Source organism: Pleurodeles waltl, chromosome 7 (genome assembly GCF_031143425.1).
Source record: "Pleurodeles waltl isolate 20211129_DDA chromosome 7, aPleWal1.hap1.20221129, whole genome shotgun sequence".
NCBI classification, from domain to species: domain Eukaryota; kingdom Metazoa; phylum Chordata; class Amphibia; order Caudata; family Salamandridae; genus Pleurodeles; species Pleurodeles waltl.
The window spans coordinates 1,383,163,998-1,383,182,081 of record NC_090446.1 but is presented as its reverse complement, the minus strand read 5'-3'; the positions used below and the strand labels follow the sequence as shown (position 1 = coordinate 1,383,182,081).

The following is an 18,084-nucleotide window of genomic DNA, read 5'->3' as shown; positions in this document are numbered from 1 at the left end:
AAGGGAGAGGGTGTAACACCCTCTCTCAGAGGAAATCCTTTGTTCTGCCTTCCTGGGACCAGGCTGCCCAGGCCCCAGGGGGGCAGAAACCTGTCTGAGGGGTTGGCAGCAGCAGCATCTGCAGTGGAGACCCCGGAAAGCAAGTTTGGCAGTACCCAGGTTCTGTGCTAGAGGACCCCGGGATGCATGGAATTGTCACCCCAATACCAGAATGGTATTGGGGTGACAATTCCATGATCCTAGACATGTTACATGGCCATGTTCGGAGTTACCATGGTGATGCTACATATAGGTATTGACCTATATGTAGTGCACGTGTGTAATGGTGTCCCCGCACTCACAAAGTCCGGGGAATTTGCCCTGAACAATGTGGGGGCACCTTGGCTAGTGCCAGGGTGGCCACACACTAAGTAACTTGGCACCCAACCTTCACCAAGTGAGGGTTAGACATATAGGTGAATTATAAGTTACTTATGTGAAGTAAAAATGGCTGTGAAATAACGTGGACGTTATTTCACTCAGGCTGCAGTGGCAGTCCTGTGTAAGAATTGTCTGAGCTCCCTATGGGTGGCAAAAGAAATGCTGCAGCCCATAGGGATCTCCTGGAACCCCAATACCCTGGGTACCTAGGTACCATATACAAGGGAATTATAGGGGTGTTCCAGTGTGCCAAAGAGAATTGGTCAAATTAGTCACTAGCTTGCAGTGACAATTTTAAAGCAGAGAGAGAGCATAATTACTGAGATTCTGGTTAGCAGAGCCTCAGTGATACAGTTAGGCACCACACAGGGAACACATACAGGGCATACATTATGAGCACTGGGGTCCTGCCTGGCAGGATCCCAGTGACACATAGGCAAAAACAAACATACATACAGTGAAAATGGGAGTAACATGCCAGGCAAGATGGTACTTTCCTACAATGCTGCACAGGACCACAAAGTGCACCCCGAGTGATCTGCTGATGCGAAGACCCACCTGGGATGTCTTCCCTGCAGGACCTAGATGGAACCCAGCCACCATTGATGTACAGACTATCTATGAGAAGAGAAAGGCCATGAATGACCGTGCAAGTCAAGCATGCAAAGGAGCAGAACTGGTGTTGGGAGACAAGGTGATCATGCAAGACTGTCACCCATGGTGGAAGTTCTGCACGCCATTTGAGAAGAAGGTGTGGAAGGTCAACATCCAAGGGATGATGGTCATCGTCCAGCGAGGACAATCCACCATAGCCAGGAATGTCTCCTGGTTCAAGTGAATTGGGACCTGGACAATTGATCTGGATGACAGCCAAGAGTCAATGAATGAAACGCTTGAAGCAGATAGTGTGGAGCCCAGAACTTGGCAGGTCACGATACAAGAGGAGCAAGAGCATGCAGTGGCTGTGTTAAGGGTGACAAGCCCCTGGTAGGTGGCGGATCTGGGGGCATTGACACAGGCACTCCTCTAAGTCAGGAGTCAGGTGCCCAAAGCCGGAAGAATGAACTCAGACCTAACCCTTAGACAAAGTCTGAGAGACTATTCCTGTTGTATTCCAGAGAAAAGTTTCCGGATTGTCCTATTATAATAAAAGTTGGAAGGGATGTGGAGTGCCACCCGGCCTCTATGATAATTTGTATCAAGCATACAACCAAGAGCCAGGCGTGGCCGGAATTTACAACTAAAGGAAGAAGTCATGATCGCTTAGGTTCACTCCGGGGTAACACGGTATTCCAGGGTGCGTGTGTGTGTCTCACCTCCCTGCATACATGAAAATACCCGCTCCAAGAGGGAGACTACCGATTTTTGAAGGAAAAAATTGCTCTATTTTGGGTACCCCCACCTGTAATGGCTCCGCTTCAATAGACGTCAATGGTAGAATTACATTGTCCAGCTTATGTATGTCATTGTTGTACTAGCAGAGACCCCGCAGCGGATGCCACAATAACCTGTTTAGATTTACAATATATTTTCAAAATACACATTGATATTCAAAATATAATCGAAAATATTAGACTGCTATATACACTAAACATTGAAATATACGTTTTGTTTGCTGTAGGACTCGTTGTTCTTACGTAAGCGGTCGTGGCTTTAAAGTGTAGATTACATTCATTTTAAATACTATTATCAACATGGCCGAAACGTTTGCCTATCAGCTCAAGTTGTAGTGTTGTCCTTCTTCCGTTTCGCTGTTACTGCCACATCTTAGTCCTTCGTTTACGTTCAGGCGCTCTTAGGTCCCGTAGTCCTTCGTTTACCTTGAGACGAGCCCTTCGGTCCCGTGACGTCTCTCTGGCAGCGCGACAACGCGTGGCAGAAGCATTGTGACTTCACTGGCTGGAACGCTCGGTGCCAGGAGGCGGGGGGGTGATTGGGGCACGCGCCGAGACAGAAGCGGGAACATCCAAGGATGCTTTAGGGAAGGGGGAGGGCGGGACCACGAGACTGAAGGGACGTTAACACTCACCGGGGGGAGAGGACCAAGGGAGGGCCACTGACCGGCACCGAAAACGGTTATCCTCAATTAAAGAAGAGGAGGACCAAGTTAAGGGCGTTAGCACTCGAAGGACGAATTAACTAATAGGAGAAGCACCAATAAAGAATCTATAAGAGGAAAGAAAAAGTTTTAAGTGCCTGCGGAGGGGCAAGAGGTCTAAGGAGAGACGAAAGGAACGAGGGTTTTTATGGGTGGTAGAGTATGAGTAAGAAAGGGGTAAAATAGAGAGGGCCATTGACTCCCTGGAGAGTGGCAGTAAACCGCTGGAGATTCGTTATCTGTAAGGGAGGGTCGGGGGGCGTTAATAGCGCATAATGGCGGGCGTTAATAGCGGGCTGGCGCGAGGATAGCGATGTTGATAGCAGGCAGGGCGGAAAAATAGAAGAACAGTGGAATAATACCTAGTGGGTGCTATTTCTGCTACGAAAGGGAGTGGCAAAGAGCCACGGTGATAAACTATAGTTAAGAATTAACAGATGTTGGCGGAAACGGGGATGTGTAGGTTTCTGGTTATAGAATAATAACTGGGAGTGGTTAGTTACATGAAGGACAGGGGAGGTTGGTCAAGACGGGAATAGCAAGGGGCAGATGAGGGCCGGGCTTCGCTGGGAAGGGCAATCAAAAAGGAACTAGATTACACAGAGGAGGCACATGGGAGGGAATAGGCTTTCATCATAGCGTGGCCCCTGCACATCTCACAGGCCAAGGCTTCACCGAACGCGCCCTTTGGTGCCAGTGGGCGTTTGAAGGGGTCTCTGGACTTCTGTCGCTGTGGATTGTACAGAAAGGCACCCTTAGCGCTTGTGAGTATTCAAACATCCCTGTCTGCTTTTCTCATCTGGGGCAATCCCTCCATTATCCATCCCTATTGTGGTTACACTTATTTTCTTTCTTTAAAAGGCAAAGAATTTAGGTGTGCTCAAATAATTTAATAGTTAAAAGGGTGTTACTCATAAGTATTAAATGTGCTACACAGAGTGATATGCACATACATATGCAAATGTAGGAAGAGTGTCTGTTAGTAAAATAAAGTACCACCAACTGTACAATATAGGTTGTTTCAGTCGGAGTTTAGTGACCATTTAAAGGCACAGTGCGGCTCATTTGGAGCATTTTGCTGTTTTAATTTGTGACCCCCTCAAACATGGTGTATATATAGACAAAAGGAATCAACACAAACGAAGTATGGCTGTTGTCCCCCCCCCACACACTTTTTAGATTAATTATGTCGTGTTTTTAATATCCCGAACTGACGTTTTTCTACCTAAAGACACAGTAACATTACTTTCACTAAAATTGAAAACCAGTGGATTACGTTGCACTGAACTGAAGTCTGTTTGGTGATGGTGAAGTGTAGCACTTCATTTTCCTTGTTTATGAGACATGCAAAGGGAGATTTCACACACCCAGTTTGGGAACATAGATGTATATAAACAAATGGCTAATAGTCATTCTAGACTGAGAGGCCAGAGACCTAAAGAATAAGCAAGTGTTGCCGGGGTGCTTGACACCTGAAAGAAATGTAAATGTGCACTCTTGTTAATTAGCAGATCTCAAAGTTGTTTGAGAGCCAGTATATGCTTGAATTTATTAAGTTATTTGAAGCTTGATGCTGATCAAGATTTAAGCTTTTTGAGAGGTCAGATAAATGTTTCACTAACTAAGCTCTGGAGTTCATCTTTTTAATGTCTGGTTATAGCAAAGACTTGCACTAGGCACAGTCTACATATTACAAAAGATATACAATTTGAAAACACTTGTTACCTGTTGAATCTTTTTGCACATTTTGTGTCAGCCTATTTTATAATTCAATGCAATATTAAATTAACATATTTACTGTGCATTATGTTACAGGCTTGTACCTTGTAGCACCGTAGATGCACATCACTATGTATCACCACTCCAACCAGGATTCAATTCTGAAACTCTAGATACATACACACGAAGACATCTGCAGTCGCATTAGCCTATTAAGCTTTCATAATGTTAGTGCATTTTCCACCCATTAGTTTAACTTGTAATTATTTTTAATTTAAGTTGTGTACGTTATAACTTATACGCGGCACCCAGAAGGTTAAAGGCCAACAAAATAATTAACAGAATATTTTATTATTTTCAGCCAGATACGTCTCTGACCCCGCCCCTTCACTCACTGACCCCTGCTCCCATTACACTCTGGATCATAGTTTCCATACATTTTTTTAATCCCCTTCAACCTCTTTTATAGCTGAAGCAATGCTCAGTTTCAGGAAAATTAAAGTGCAGAGGCACTCAGCAGATGGTCCCTGCAATCTCTTACGTTTAGATTGCCATTTAAGGCAGGACGCCAAGGCACTGTCACTGGTCGCCTGGCTTGTAGAGACATCGAGGAACACTCTGCTACCTCTGATTAGACCCATCCGTATGCAAATCAGCGTTGGACCTGCGCCATAAAGAAAAGTCCAGCTACAACTGCCAAGCCAGGTCCTTGCTGAACTGAAACACAAACAAACCAAGACCAGTATCGGCCTATCTGGGCTTTTTCAGTCAGGTGCAGCTTAGTCATAGTGGCACACCCACTTGTGGGCTTACCCTTAGCCACTTAGGGCATTTAGTCAAACACACAAAAGTTGATGGGAGGAATTATTGCAAGTAGTCGCTTCATTTCTGTGAGAAAGGTCTGAATAAAGCTATGATTTAAAACCAGGCATGAATAAAGGCAGCAGACTACCAGAAGGGTATGCTGGCTGGCTGGCTGGCTGTCATTGCGAGTGACACTGCAGCAAATGTATGAGCTAAAAACTTTAGCCACCCATTGTACCAGCTGCCAGTTCACAGAAATGGGGAGCTGTGATGTTAATGGTCCTCTACAAATGGTTTGAGTTTTGAAACATGGTATACTGAATGTATTTTCCATATGGATGGAAGATATAATTGAACAGCTACGGAGGATAAGTGTAGGCAAGGGAGAGTGGACAAAAAATGTGTAAAAAAAAAAGACACAATCCCCTACAGAAAACAGTAGTGTAGGTCAATAATTACAGCTAGCATTCTCTTTCATAGGTTTTGGCCCGACGAGTACTTTCTGCGATCTTATGTTACGCTTGAAAAACCCTCATAAGTTCTGTTGCACCTGGGGGCAAGATGGTAAAACGTGGGCCACCACAGAACACATGGGTGAGATTTCATACATGCAGAACAATGATGTTACCTTGATGGTGTTGAGTATTAACATAGCTAAATTCTGAAAGTTTATCCCATTGTTCTGTGCAAACATCATACATTTTGGTGCAGGATCTGATTTACACGTTGTTTTTCAGCATTCTAAGATAACAAGAAGCTAGGACATGCTGTCTAAAGAGAGTCGTACAGTTTTGCCAAATAAATGTATGCATTGTTAACCATGGTCAGATACAATAGTAGTTGAGGATGAAGTGTCTTTCCATTCCATTTCCGGCTGTGCATATCTTTTAGAGAAGGCAAAACATTTGCCGTTGTCGATAATACCTTAACCATTACCATGACCTTCGTTAATGTATCATGATGAATGCATTAAAGTCGGTAGCAATTGCGGTTTAAGACTGGGAGCAATGGGAAAGAGAAATAGGAAGCCGGAATGATTGATGTTTAGGAATTTATTTTGAGCGTTCATTGTACTGCATCCTCATTTGAGGAGTGCTACTAAAAGTATCATGTCAAATTGCAAAATATATTTTACCATGTGATGATCTCAGACAGCGATACTGTGGTAAACGGTCAAGGCTACATGTAGTTCCCAACATGACCCTTAAGGATTCTTTGTAGAAATACACTTCTTCCTGTTTTTGTTGGCGTGGTCTTGTGGAAGGATTCAAGGCATTCAAAATCCATAGTATTAATGCGGTTCTTTCATGTTGGCAAGAGTGGACTGGGCAAGCCTGATGATGTTTGTTAGAAATGTTTACTCCAGTGACTCTTCTTTTCTGGGTAACATTGTATCATGTTCATGTTGAATTTAGCGTACGTTTTACCGGTATTATGTTGCTTGTGCTAGGCAACTACTTTCAGCTGGTGGCTGCAGGTGCTCTGTTTCAGGGGACCTAGTGCGGCCCATTTTGGCAGTCCCGTGGTGCAGTGTGGTCGACCTACCAGGTGGTGGCATACGCCGGTCGCACGTGCAGCCGGCGAAGAGGGAATTTTTAAAGCTGCAAGTCTCTGCGCATCTGGCATTAAATCTGACTCTCAATATTTTCTTGAAGGAAAAAATATGGGGAGAATTGCCAAGAGGAACATCGTTGAGGTAAAGACTGCATGCGGAGTATTTCACCAGTAGTTGATTAATCTTTGAAAGGCAGCAGGTGCCTTGCAATGTCCAAAGGGCATACGTCACTGCTTTTGCTGGCCAAATGAAGTCCTGAAATCAACCGCTTGTGTGTGTATATATATATATTTTTTTTTTAAATAAGAAGCAAATTATAGGCTTCACATAAATCTCGTGTGGTTATGATGTTAGCAACCTTAATAGACTTAGAGATATTGCTGGTGAGTAGTAATGCGTACTGCTTCTTAATGGTTAATACATGGCGACATAAACCACAGTAGAGGGGAAGGGAGAGGGACCAACACACGTCCTCCCCAAACTGACCATTAGAGTTGAAGATGATTGACCTTCATTCTTCTTGGGTAATGTTTTTCTGTCTTCTAGTAATCAATGTGCCTGGCAGATTTATTAGAAAAAATCAAATTTCGGCCTTGGAGTTATATCATGAGCAGTGTGTCCCCTGCTCCCTTATAAAACCTATTCGATTTTAGAATGGCTTTCACTGAAGACTGAGTATAAATATTAGAAGACAGAAAGGGCTGGGGTGATACCCAAGGATCACTGTACGTCAGACTAAGGCAGTGAAGAATAAGGTGAGTACATTTGGTGGTAGGCACCTCTGAAGAGCCACATTTGATTACTGCTTCGCCAAGCACAATAGTAATATGGAATGGTTTGTGGTTTAAAAGGATGAGAGCCTCAACACTAACTTTATCCAACTTGAGTCAACTACTGCCAGCAGAATGAAATCTGCCACCCAAGGGGGAGCAGGAAAGAATGCTTGTACTGTAGCACACGTGTAGAAAAGAGATAGCACATGGATGACGTTTGTATAGCATGAATGCAGTAGGGGAGTTTAGAAAGTTCTGTCCATACTCCAGCTTGCCTCACCAAGGAATGGTAATGCCTTCAATAGGTATACAAGATGCATGAAAAGTACTGAACTGAGAACAGTAGCGCTCAAGGATGGCTGCAGTAAAAGGATGGACAAGGCTAACCACTGTAGCTACTACACGAATTCGTTATGGGGATATAGCATGCAATAAATCATCATACTGGAGCATGAATACAGTAAACAGAAGACTATGGAATAGGTAGACCCCAGCATGAATGTGGCAAGTGCCTTTTTCAGGGAGTATCAGTACCGGAGCATGCTACAGTAAGGGGATGGAACAAGGAATGGCAATACTCCAGCATGAATGAAGTAAGACGATTGAGCAAGGAATGGCTAGCAGTGAGACAAATGACTGACAATTATCAATAGTTCAGAATACCTGATGTAAGGATGAGGAGCTCACATGCCATCACCCCAGAATGCCTGAAGTAAAGGATGAGTCAAAGAATGATAATTTTAGCATTCCTGCAGTGAGTAGATAAAGTACCAAGTGGCAATATCCTGCATGCTGGAATAAGTGGAAGGAGCAAGGAATGACCGTACTGGACAGTGCTTAAATAAAGTGTACATGGTGGAATAGCAATACACTATCTAAATTCCTGTAGGGGTATATTGAAAAAGCTGACAATACTACAGAATGGTTCAATGAGGGCTGGAGCGGGGAATGGGAATGCTCCAGCCTTCCTCTATTAAAGAGATGGGACAAGTGTGGTCCTGCTTCTCTCTTCATTTTTTTAATTGTGCTTTTTTTTTTAATCATCTCAGACAAGCATAAGCAAAGCCAACAGGTATTTACCAAGCTGTTGCAATCGTAATATATATTTTAGTGAATAGTGCAAGCATATGCCACAAAATAACAAGAATACAAAAAAAGGAAACATGCTGCCGTCTGTATGTGTTCGGTATTTGCTTGCAATAAAAAATGTAAAAATATCAACTATTACATATGCTGTTACTGCAACAATGTGTGCTTCTCAGTAGCAGGTGTGTGTAGAACAGGTATAGAAAAATGTTTTAGTTTTAATATGTTACTGACAAATATATTTCTTATTGTTCCAAAGAAAAGGTCTGTTTCGTTTTCAGTTACTGAAATCTGAAAACCTAGTTTAAACATATAGGAATAACTAAAAATAAAAGAGAGAGGATGGAAAGACGAGCACTGGCAAAGCCGGTAGATTTAATCTATACAAGAGATAGTGTTTTTTTCAATGTCTTTCAGCCACGTTATACGGAAGCATGGAGTAGAGCGGCATAGTGCAAAGTCAAGTGGTGTAGAGTGGCGCACACTCCACTCTACTAGTAGAGTTGCATAGAGTGGAGTGGCTAGACTAAAATTGCATAGATTGGCTTGGCATGGTGTTGAGAGCTAGTGAGTAGAGTGGCTTAGAGTTACTTAGTGGAGTAGTGTGCAGTGGTGTAGAGTAGAATGGTGCAGTGGCATAGAATCCTACAGCATAGAGTAATGTAGAGTAGAATGGTGTAGTGTGCAGTAGCGTAGAGTAGAATGCTGTGGTGTAGAGTGCAGTGGTGCAGATTAGAACTCTGTGGCATAGAGAGCAGTGGGGAAAAGTAGAGTGGCATTGAGAAGATGGGTGGAGCGTAAATTAGTGTGGTGTAGAGTGCAGTAGTGCATTGGACTGGAATAGAGTGCAGTGGTGCATAGAGTGCAGTGTCATAGAGTGGTGAAGAGCAGAGCGATATAGTGTGCAGTGAGTTAGAGTAGAGTGGTTCAGTAGCATAGAGTGCAGGGCCACAGAGTACAGAGTAGGGAAGTGGAAGGGAATAGAGGAAACATGGAAAGAAGATGGTCGGAGGAATAGAAGCTACATGGACGGGGGCGTTATAGGAGATGGACTGAAAAAAACAAGTACTCATATAGTGTTTGAATACACAGAAAAAATAGCTCCAGAAACTGGAGCAGTGGATGGACCATGCTCCATGGGATGGCCAAACACATAAAGAGGAAATGACATGATGTCCACATGCCATGACAAATGGGAGCGAAGCAAACTAGAGTTATGCTGAAGCTAACAAATGGTAAGCTATGGGTGTGCTCTAACCCACTGTATGTAAACAAGTCTCGTTGAAACAGCTTATGTGCTGTGTAGGGAAAACCTTAAACATTGGCTATTTAAAGTATTGGCTTCCTCAAGCATAGGCACAGAAGTGCACTTCTAAGTGGACGTGCTCATGAGAGTAGGGAAATGCCTTCACTCACAGTGAAACTGAGCTAATGATTGAAGTGTGGTTGTTCTATGCAGTTGTGGGTAGAAGCAAAATGTTAATGACAGTTTAGCAGGCCAATAGATGAAGAGCTCTGATCCGAACTCCCTCATAGATATATATATATTTATTCCATATGGTTACTACTGTTTCCCCTAAATATTCTACAAAGGAATTCCTTCCTCGTAGTATGTTGTAGAACTTTAAATTTCCAACAAAGTTAACAATTTGACCTTGCTTTGGCCCTTTCTGCATTACAGTAAAGCAGCGGAAAAGAATGAGGAATAAATTAGCATTTTTAGGTTCAAGCCTGTGGGAGCATGCGCTAGTGCACGTGTCTCACTTGCGAGACACTGTTGTTAACAAAAATGGCTTGGAGCCTGCCCATCACTTACTATTTGTTGGCTTGTGTGGCATTCTTAATTTGTCGCTTCCTCACTTTCTGCGGAGCGGGGATCAATCGCTGATTGAATCAACGTAATCATTGCCTGCCCTTTACTCCTGACATGATCGAGGTACTATTTCGTTTTATTTTAGTGCCATCCATGCAATCAAAAGGCTTGTGGCTGGCAAAAACATTCTCAGCAAGACAAACACAACTACAAAGATTTATTTGGTATGGTTAACTTTCTTTTATTTTGCCAAGTCTTCTTTTCTCACTTTGCACTCATGTTTTCTTTTGTTTTTGCTTGTGGATGTTCTCAAAAGATGAGGATTATCTTATTGCAAAGCGGCATTATTTATTTCTTCTGCATAGTTTCTGAAGTGCTTTAACACATATCAATGCCAAAACCACCCCCTGAATCCAATCCACTCCAGTCCATCATAGACCCATCTTCCTAATTCCAATCCAAAACAGTCTACTCCACTCTAATCTTCCACACTCCACTGTGTCCTCCTCCAGTCCAAACAATCTGCCGCACTCCAGTCCAATATCATCACACAAGTAGTCTTTCAGGGGAAGTGTAGACCTTGAATTCCACGACAAGTAATGAAATAAAAACCCACCAGATAGTTAAGGGTTTTTGTCGCTAATAACCTTTTATTAAAACTTAAACAAAATAATTCCCTATTATTAAGTAATTCTTCATTTGATATGCTTGAGAAAAAGATTATTGTAAAAAAAATGAAAACTTTATAGGAAAAACCTTTTTTGTTGCATGTACATAGGTGCTCCTATAAAGTGATGGTGCAGTGAAGGTGAGCAAAGTGAGTATAAAGTACACCCAGTGTAATTTGTTTATTTACAAATATGTGGGTGAACCGAATCTTATGATCTTTAATACAACACCCGAAATAGCGATGTTAAAAATCACAACATAATGTTCAACAGTCCACATTAAAACATGTCGGCGTTTTGACCCAGAACACTATATTCATTAAAAACAGATCATCAGGACAAAACGTCTGTAAAGGAAGCACCTAAAAGCGAGAAATTACAAATAATGACATGGCATTCTTATGTACATAATGTATATTAATCATAATTGCTCAAATTAAACAGGCCTGAATCAGGAACAATATCCGCAAACCTGTAAGATCCATGCGAAAGTGAATTAAACAGTGGTATGGAGTGCTTCCATTCAGAAACCACAGAGACAAAAGCTTTTCAAATTGAGCGAGCACAAGTCCCTTGGCCGTTAGTTCACCTTGTCAAGGGTGCTACTTTGCTATATAAAGACGAAAAATGATCCAAAGTCCCTAGGTCAGTGCTATCTCGATATAGCTCATGAAAACAAGCACAGACTTACAATATATTCTGCTTGATCTGGAACCAACCACTAATCATTTAAAAATAAGCATCTAAAGGGCACATGTCTGTGTCATCTCTTCCCCAAAGGCCTAGAAAGGTAAAAGAATCTAATGAAATTATGAAGAAAACTTAACGTGGGACGATCAAGTCCCTTTCTTGGTGAAGCCCAAAGCGTGCAACTGGTGCAGCCCTTCTGAATGCAGGGTCCATGTGTAGGCCAGGGGTCCAGCAGAGCAGTCTTTCTTCATCTTGTCTCTTCCTCCAGCAAGGATCTGAAGTTCGGGGCAGCTCTTCCATATTTATTCTTGCTCCTGGGGTGAAAAGCAGAGGGGTGCTCCTTTCTGATCATGTGCAACCCACTTCTCTCTTGAGTGACCACTTCTTGGGAAGTATGGCAAAAATAAATCCAAGGGAGCAACATTCCTCCAAAATCCAAGATGGCAAAAATTCAGTCTTAGAGTTTAGGTCTGGCTGAATCCACCCACAGGTGTGGCTAAGCTTCCCTTAACACACCCCTTTCCAGCCCCTCTCTAAATCTAATCAGGGGGCACCTGACTGTCCGGGGCTGCAGGAAATGGGGGTAGGTCGAGTTGCTGTCCCAACTATACTTCCCTCTTTTAAAGTCCAGTTTGGCTGCTCTCACTCCATCGTGTTATACCATCTGTTTTGGCAGTTCTCCTCCCACTAGACGCTTTATTTGTTTCAGTCCAGGCCACTTCACACCTCATCAAGGCTGCCTTGCCCAGGCTGCCAAAGGCTGACCAATTAGAGAAGGGCACTACAGGGCTGAAGTAATAACTTTTAGCAAGAGTTCTACAACTTTTCCTTTCCAAGTTATATTACATTTAACAGTGGCAAGTTGTTGGATTTACTATAACTTTTCATTTGGTACCAAACATGCTATGTTTAGCCCCTTCCTATGGAAGCTAAGACTTTATTATTTTAAAATATAGTCTATCCGTGTTAGGCCATGGAGCCCATTCGCTACAATAGGGAAAGCGGATTTGGCTATTTTTCCCTCACCAGGGTTTATACAACATCTTTTGTAAAGTCCCTGCTTATAGTTTGGGCATACCTTAGGGGTTCCTTATATGTAAAAGTAATGTAGTGTAGGACTTTGGAAGTACTTTTAGTTCCAAAGTCAAATTTGGGGTTAACTTTAACTTAAAAGCAGCAGGCAAGGCAGGGTGGCTTTTAAAATGACACTGGGCACCACAGCAGTGAACCTGAGTGTACTGTCTATACTGTGGCCACTAAACCTACACGCCCTACCATTTACTAGGAACTTATAGGTAGGGTGGTACAGCCAGTTATGATTAGCCTACTCCGCATATATTATTTTAATGAGAGCACAGGCCCTGAGACTGTTCAGAGTCAGGAACCCACCAGTAAGAGTGAAAAATGGGGCAAAAAGTTACGAGCCTTCTGCAATCAGCCCAGTTTTCCCACATCATCTTACCCAGGACCAAGAGTAACTGGGTTGCCCCTTTTTGGGTTTTAAATTACCACTCCAGTCCAAAGCAGTCTGCCCCGTTCCAATCCAAAACAATATGCCTCACTTCAAACTAAAACAGTCTCCCCACTCCAGTCTGCCCCGCTCCAATCCAAATTAATTTGCCCTACTCCAATCCAAAACAATCTGCCCCACCCCAATTCACCACAATCTGCCCCATGCCAGTCCAATCCCTCGCCACAATCCACTCCCTCCATCCCAGTCCACTCCACTCTACCACACCCACCTCCAATCCACCTCAGTTCACCCACACTCCAATCCAGCCCACCACAATCTAATGTACTCCAGTTCAACTGCACCCCACTCCCTCCTCAATCCACCCCACTCAATCAAATTCACCCCACTACACTGAAAAACCGAAACAATCTGTCCCGCTCTAATTTGCCCCACGTCAATCTGTCTGACTCCAATTTGACCCACTTAATTCAAAACAATATTCCCCACTCATTCCAGTCCACCACACCCAAAGCCAATCCACCCCACACTAATCCAGCCAAGTCCTATCTACCCACCTCCAGTCCACCCCACTTCATTGCAATCCACCTCAGTCTGGTTCACCCCAATACAATCCACCACACTGCAGTCCAATCCACCCCACTCTTATTCACCCCACCCCCACTGTACTCCACTCCATCGCAGTCCACCCAATCCAGTACACTGCACCACTATTTTGGTCCACCCCAATCCAATTGAATCCAGTTCAATCCACCCTACTCCACTGCAGTCCAATCCATTCTACTCCAGTCCACCCCACTCTACCCCGTTCCAGTTCACCCCACCCCACTCAATCAAGTCCATCCAGCCCACTACAATCCACCCCAAAAAAGTCCAATCCACCCACCCCAGGCCATTCCACTCCACCTCAGCCCTTTACTCCCCACTACAGTCCACTCCAACCACTCTACTCCAGTCCAGTCCACCCACCCTAATTCACCCCACTCCAACCACCTTCTGTAATTCATCCACCCTACCCCAGTCCTGTCACTGCAGTGCAGTCCACCCAGTCTAAATCAGTCTAATCCACACCACTCTAGTACACCCCAATCCATTTCATTTTACCCCACTTCAATACAGTTCCACCCATCCATCCAGTCCACTGGACTCCACTCAGTCTAACACACTCTACCCCCAATCCAATCAACTCCAGTCCACCCGACTGCCTCATTCCACTCCTAACCCAATGCACTCTCAGTCCACTCTTGCGCCTCTGCACTCTATAACACTCTGCCACTGAACTCTACTCAAGGACACTCTACTCCCCCCTACTCCAACAAATCTAGTCTACAACATTCTATCTCTTCCCCCCCCCCCCAAAAAAAAACAAACTCTAAAACAATCCAAGCCACTAACATTAGCCATGCTGAACAGCAGCCACACTGTTGTACCTAATAGCAAAAACACATTGCCACAGTAGCTCTTATGTATTCGAGACTTATCGGCTTTGCCAGTGCTTGTTTCCGAAGTGACTGTGAACGCGGCGCCGCTGTGTGCGCCGTTCCCTGGCACACAGCTCTAGTACTGCTCGCCAGGCACTAATGCCACTGTTGTATTTACTATGAGATCCGGTACTTATCACCTCTGAGGCCTCGGCAAAAAACGCCAGGTACTTGTACAAGTCTCGTTGCCACCAGGAAGGTGAACGCACGCCCTCTCCCCCTTCCCCCCTCCCCCTTGTCCCCTTTCACCTGCTTACTGATCCCGGGCAGCCCTATAGGCGGAGGCGTTGCTGACTGCTAATGCAAACAGGCCAGACCTGTTTGGAGAGACCCGGGACCTGACTTGCCATTCTCGCTCTTGCAGACGTGTGCAGGGAGGTGCGAGGACAGTGCTTCGTTCACTCCATGTCCTGAAGTCTTCTCGTTCCAAGGGGCCCTCTACAAGATCGGGTAGGTTGGAGTGGGCGAATGCTCAAAAGGGGGCTCGGTGGCTAACCGCCCATGCTTTGCCTCGAGAAACCTTCGAGTTTGCTACACAGTGTTTCATAGCGCGTGGGCAGTTGCGCTTAGCGATGGCTGTGTTTTGTTCCCGCTCATGCCGGGCAGAGTCTCGCGCACTTGCCTGCTCAGTCTCCCCACCCCTCAAACGATGTGGCCAAGGCCTAATCGGCTCTGCCCCCTGGCATTGACATCCCTTTTGTTTTATGTCGTGCTTTCTGTGCCTGAGTGCGTGTGTGGATTGCTTAATCACCTTTACTTGGCAGCTCGCGTTCCAAACTGATAAGGCTCCAGATAATTGGGTGGATTTAAGGCTTGCATTTTTTTTAAAATCACGGAGGATCGTTTACGGAATCTTCTGACGCAACCTCTTCTGCTCATCAAGTTCTCTGGGACCACGGATTAAGCTTTTGTCATTGCCCATCAGTATTACTGAAACCCCTCGCACATCCCACCAGTGCTGGAGCCTCTTGCACTGGCCTCCTGGGCGCATCCAGCTTCAGACTGCTCGTGACTGTGGCCTGATTGCTCACTGTTCAGACCCTTCAGTTGCTGCCCTCTAGTGTATGTGTAGTTTGCCACACTGCACGCCAAAGAGACTCCCAACTTCGCACCCTTCCCACCTGTGAACATGTAGCATCTTGTGCTGCCGACCAGTTTTCTTCTAGGTATTACCTCTGCCCACTAGTGAGTATCTAACTTCTGCCTCTGCCCAACAGCACACACCAAAGGTATCCCACAAGTTTTAGTTCTCTGCGTTCAGTGTTCTGAGCACAAGTAACAACTGTTGTTTTATGGGGACATGTACAACTGCAGCAGTTAAAAAGGGCACCTTGTTAAGTTCGGAGGCAAAATATGAGAATTCACCAAAAAAGTAGTATCTGTTGCTGAACCATCAAAACTGATTAAGCCACTTAAGAAGGGCAGATCTAGTGCTCCTACCTCCAGGTAGTTTCAAACATTTCTCAGCTCATTTAACGCATTCAGTGGTTCTTGACTGTCAGGCCCTGGTAGATGATTGCTTGTGCCCTAGCTTTGTGCAGCATTCATGCATCTGATGATGAGGGTTCCTACTGCTTAGACTTTGGTCTGTGTTGGCCTGGTATCTTGTGCACATCTGCCTAAGTTGTGTTTTGGTGGTAGAATCTTGCACATGGTGATGTAAGGGGTTGCACGCCACTGGACTAGTGATTTTTTTTTTTTTTGGCATTTGCCAAGACCTTTTTGATTTTACCAAAATGATCTGGATAGAATACTTAGGTCTAGGAACTTTTAGCCAGCCCTCTTCGTTTGTTGGTCTGTTGTTGTCATTCACATTTTTTTTCTACCCACTACAGTATGGAGCAAGGGGTCGTGCGTAAACCTTGGTAAACCTCTGAGCTCTATGACCCACATCTCATGACCAATCTGACCACAATTTGAGGGGGGACAGGCAGCGTCCTTCAAAACCATAGCCTCCAGGAGAGCTTTGAAGACTTCACTGCATCTCTGAGTGATGGCATTCTGCCCTGTCACAAGGAGCACATCCACATACAAAGTAGTTTTCAAAATGTCAGAGGCTAATGGCACTGTGTTATTTGAAGACCAAAAATATTTTGCTTAAAACGATTGAATTTGTTTTTAGTTTGAGGACACCGCAAGCAAAACATGTTGGCGGTATTGCGGACCTTTTGGCTTTGGCATTGTTGATGCTTGTACTCGCCTCTCTGTTTTGTTAGGTTGGCTGCTTGCATAGCTCTCGATACCATTACTGATTCTGCTAATAGTCCTGAGCGCAACTGTCTCAAATGTGATATTTGCATGACCTTCCAATTCCTTGTTCTTAAATCTTTTGAATGTGTCATTGCAATACTTGGTATTTCAATTCACATTTACGTTAGAAAACCATGTGCTTTAGCACCTCTCTGTGTAATTCTAAAACATCTAGGATTGGCACACCCTTCTGTGACGGTTGTGATTATTAGCTAATATATGTACAGCTCAGTATATGACAGTGCTTTAGTCTTTTGGTGGTGTCATTCCTAGGGGGTCAAATGTTTGTGTCAGCTTGAGATACTTTATTTTCATACCGCTCCATGTTGGTGGTTCCTGGTGCTTGCAGTGTTATTTCTGGCAACCTGAGATTTTTTATTTGCAGAACGCACTACGAGGAATTTCTGGCAGATGTATATGTGCCAACTCTATTATTTGCGCACCTATTTGAATACAACATTGATGCTGGCTGACTTATGTATGCTTTTCTCTGTTGACAGACCCAGTAGTTGCCCAGAGGTTGGCCGTCTATTTCTATTGATGCGTTTGTTATGCGTGGGTCTGTGCTAGACTGTTTTGGCCTTTGTACAGAGGTGACCATGTTGACCTTTACAAATGTTTCATTTTTCAGTATTAACAATGAGGTTTGGGAACTAAGTTGGCTTGGCAGGAGATACTTCTACGGATTCTCTATTTTTCAGATCTCAGCATTAAATTGTAAATTGTGGCAGTCATGCAGGAAGCATTCTTTCATGTCTCCCTTTTATGTTTGTTTACTTTTACTTCAGCCTAAATTGTAGGTACGATCCCTAAAGCAGTTGAAGCTAGTCTACGTGTTAAGTCAAAACACGCTTTTTGCTGGTAGCAATCACTCCAAGCTCTTTAACATTCTGCGGAGAGTGGCATTTGGCCTCAAGAGACGAAACCCGGTCTCTTCTTTTCTCCTATTGGCTTCCTTTTTGGGCCACAATTAAGAATCTGTCTCAGACTTTGTAAGGCCTAATTGGAAAGGTTCACGTGTATTGTGCCTTCTTGGGTAAACCTCTGAGCTCCACGACCCACAGCTCATGACCAATCTGATCAAAATTTGAGGGTTGACAGGTAGCGTCTCTCAAAACCACAGCTTCCTGGAGAGCTTTAAAGGCTTCTCTGCATCTTTTTAATCCCCGGGAGTGCTCGCCCTGGTTCTTTTTCATGGGTGGCTGGTTTTTCATCTGTGCCAACACATTTTGGTGTGTACACCCGTGCCTCAGGGT

General features: G+C 44.2%; 1 protein-coding gene across 9 annotated transcripts in view; it reads left to right on the top strand.

The window, feature by feature from the left end:
- The first annotated feature begins 2,251 nt into the window (after positions 1-2,251).
- Positions 2,252-18,084, top strand: part of LOC138246371 (carnitine O-palmitoyltransferase 1, liver isoform-like) — a 389,657-nt gene continuing 373,824 nt past the window's right edge. For 4 of the 9 annotated variants that reach the window (XM_069200927.1, XM_069200924.1, XM_069200931.1 and 1 more), the window contains exon 1: positions 2,253-3,282. The gene's annotated coding sequence lies outside the window, so the exon portion shown is untranslated. Of the gene's footprint in view, positions 3,283-14,902; positions 15,029-18,084 lie in introns of those variants that run through there. The other 5 variants (XM_069200926.1, XM_069200932.1, XM_069200930.1 and 2 more) reach the window with 3 other exon arrangements.